We start from the raw sequence: 3,867 nt of genomic DNA on the forward strand, positions 1-3,867 counted from the left end.
TCTCATGCAGCAATTGGGGCAATCTTAGAGTTTATCTTATATGTTTCTTCTCTCTCAGGAATTATTGTTCTGTGTTGCCTGATGTCCAGTGTCTTGAAAATGGTTGTTTCACGTAGTCATCTTGTCTTGTTATTTCTGGCAGCAGGTAAACCTGGCCCTTTTACTCCATAGTTATGAGAAGATGAAAATTCGTTTTAAACTGAGGGTAATTAATAGCATTCTTTTTAAAAGACATAACAGTCAAGGATATCTCTAACACTTCAAAATTTTAGATAAATAAGATTAGCTCCCTGTTGATCCTCCAGCTCTAACGTGGAGGATTACCATAGCACAATTTAAAACAAATACCAATGTCTTTAAATGAAAAAGACATTACAAATGCCCATCTAACTTGATTTGCCAAGGGGGCAGCTCATAATTTTATCCAAAATTATTCTGTTCTCTTCCCTTGAATGGAGCACATTTTCAACTGATTTAAAAAGGCATTTCGTGATTTTAACTAGGTGATGGAAGGACCCCCAAAGAGTATAGCTGAGGAGAGTAAAGGATAATTATGTTAGTCCTTCAAACAGTCAAAATCGTATGATATGTTTCATTCAAGATCAATGATTGAATTGTTATGTGGGATAACTTCGATTTTAATGACACAAAGAAAAATCACAATTTAACATTGTGTAATTCTCAGAAAAAAAGAAAAATGTGTACCTGTATTATGATCATTCTAACAGTTTCAGATTTTTTAAGTGTGATTTTAGAACACTGTTTTGTGTGTAATATATCAAACACAACAATGTTAAAATCTTTTAACATCAATTACCTGTGAAGAGAAAGCAATAGAGCACAGGCAGCTGATTTAAAACTATCTTCAGTGTATCATTTGTTCCTTGCAGTAACATTATGAGAAGATAAAACTAAATATATTCTTTAAAATATTGCTTAAAACATCTCTTTTTATTCTGTGTTGAATGTGATGAAGGGTTTAATATGTAGTCATTTGATTTGAAAAAAAAATGTTCTTGTGTTAGGACCACTATTAGTAAATTTCCTTAAAACTTATAACCACCTTCATAAATATTTAAATCATATATATTTTATATCAAATAATAAATTAAAACAGATTTCCAAGTTCTATTTTATAAATTATTACAACAATCTGGAAATATGTAATTATCATGTTTACAACCAGCACCACATGAATAGAAATATTTTGTCTTATCCACTGTTGAATTCAATTCCTAAAATTATATATGATTGAAATATACATACATTTATATAAACATACACCTATTATGCAGTCAAATTTTTTTATTGAGATATAATTTACATATAACACTTAATTAGTTTTAGGTGTGCAACATGATTTAATATATGTATATATTGCAAAATGATTATCAGAATAGTTTAATTAACATCTATCACCTTACATAGTTTCATTTTTTTTCTTGTGATAAGAACTTTTAAGATTTACTCTCTTAGTAATTTTCAAATATACAATACATTATTGTTAACTATAGTCACCAAGCTGTACATTATATTTTACAACTGGAAGTTTGTACCTTTGACTTCTTTCTCTTATTTCTCCTACCTCCAGGACCCTTCTCTGGCAACCACCAATCCATTCCTTATATCAAATGAGTTCATTTTATTTCATTAGATTCCATGAAAAATGAGATCATACAGTATTTGTCTTTGTCTGAATGATTTCATTTAGTAAAATGCCCTCAAGATTTATCTCTGCTGTTATAAATGGCAGTATTTCCCTTTTTAATGGTTAAATAATATTCTTCTCTGTGTGTGTGTGTGTGTGTGTATCTTACATTTTCTTTATCCATTCATCCATCAGTGAACACTTACATTGTTTACATGTCTTAGCTATTGTAAATAATGCTGCAATGAACATGGGGGTGCAGATATCTTTTTTGGATAGTGATTTCATTTCCTTTAGATAAATTCTCAGAAATGGAATTGCTGGATCAAATGGTTGTTGAATCCTTAAAACTAACAAATGAGTCAGAAAAAGAATCTGAATAAATTCCCAACCTTGATATCAAAGTATGGGAGATATTCTTTTTTTTTGGAGGGCAGCAAATTATATTTTACTCAGCAAATTAAATCTTAGATTCAAATAGACAACATTTACTTTACTTACCATTAGAAAATCTTTGTATCATGTTTTACCAATCCATTTACTTTTAATTAAAATTCTCTAGTGTGGCTCTTTTGGGTTAAGAAGATCCAATAAGTATTTTAAGAAAGTGTCATAAATCCATTGCCTGATTAGAATTTAACATCAATTAAAATACATGAAACCTTAAATGCAAATAATATCAAGAATTAAGACACATACTTAAATGTAGTAATATAGAAATGTTTCTTGGTTAATGTGTGTATCACATGCTGATTTTGAAAACAAAACAAGAATGACATACATTCAAGAAAAAATACTAATATTAAACACTTATAAATGATGTTTATTTCATAATCTGTTTTCAAGATCTCATATAAGGAAGACATAAATGTACAATACAACAAAATTTTTTTTCACATTCAGTAAGAGCAAAAGCGAAAGTACATTGACTATATAATCATTCTTCAACTTTTCTTTCTGGAATTGTCATAATTCAGCTTACTAGTGTTTCTGCTCTTGACTAAATGCTTCTTGATTGATGTAAATGTTTTCATTAAATTGGTAATCTTTATACACAGTTTTCAAAACTAAAATTAAAGTATCCTCTGGGGAAAATACAGTTTACTCTCAGTTCATGTAAAGTAAAAATAGTCTACCCTATAATGTCCAAGGTGCAGAGCATAAGTTCTTTTCTGTTATAAGATTCTGTTAAGAATGATACCATGTCTACAGCAACTCTTCTAATGATAATTTATTGTTACAGAAAAGAGGGAAAATAGGCCAGGTCTGTGTATAGTTTCAACAGGCATCACATTCCATTATTTTATTTTAGTGTACAGGTTTTCTCTAGGTTATGGTGAAGAAAAATGAAAAATAATTTATTTTCAAGGTTGCCAGGAGCTACTAATGCTTTCAAATTGGTATTCATGTATAATTATATTTTATATTACAAAAACTTAAACAATAAAGAAAATTGTATTTTTGTAAAAAATCTTGTTTCAGGGTAATAACCACAATTTGATTTTTTTTTGCATCTGCTATTTTTGACAATGTATTAGTGAGATCTTAAAAATATTCTAATAATTTTTGTCAACTTAGTAAATTAAATAAATGATGGTAAGTACCAAGTGAAGATTAATTAAAAGGAAAAAATAAGGTGATAAGTGAAACTGTAATCTATTATCTATGATAAGAACACTTTTTTGCAATATCTAATTTTAATACTGGGAACAAAAATCTAGAGAAATTAAAATTTAAAATGTATGATTAAACATGTAGTTAATATGCCCAGTAAATATTAAATTACAAATATCAGGAGACATAAATGCAGATAGTTATAGCCATGATTTCCATAAAAATTGTGAAAAATATCTACAGTTTTTTTTTCTTTTCTGTACTTTTGAAGTGAAAAAAACAAAATAAAAACGGTTACAGAGGTACATTTTGATTACATATATTTTCAGTAGTTAAAAATATTATTTATCTTGATTTTTAACTTGAAATCTGAAAAGTACAATTTAGGTGATTTAGGTTACATATTAATTGATTAAGTTTAGTCTTTTCTAATTATGAGTTAGTGATATAAGCACCTTTCTTCTGCATCTATAACTGAAATATCACAATAAACATTCTTTGAAAGGTACTTACATTTCTTTATAAATGAATGATAGTGTTATATTACTGAAAACCCAGAAACTGTTCTTTTATATTCTGTATTAATGCTATTAAATGATAGCATC

This window comes from Ailuropoda melanoleuca, chromosome 8 (assembly GCF_002007445.2).
Source record: "Ailuropoda melanoleuca isolate Jingjing chromosome 8, ASM200744v2, whole genome shotgun sequence".
In the NCBI taxonomy this organism is placed as follows: domain Eukaryota; kingdom Metazoa; phylum Chordata; class Mammalia; order Carnivora; family Ursidae; genus Ailuropoda; species Ailuropoda melanoleuca.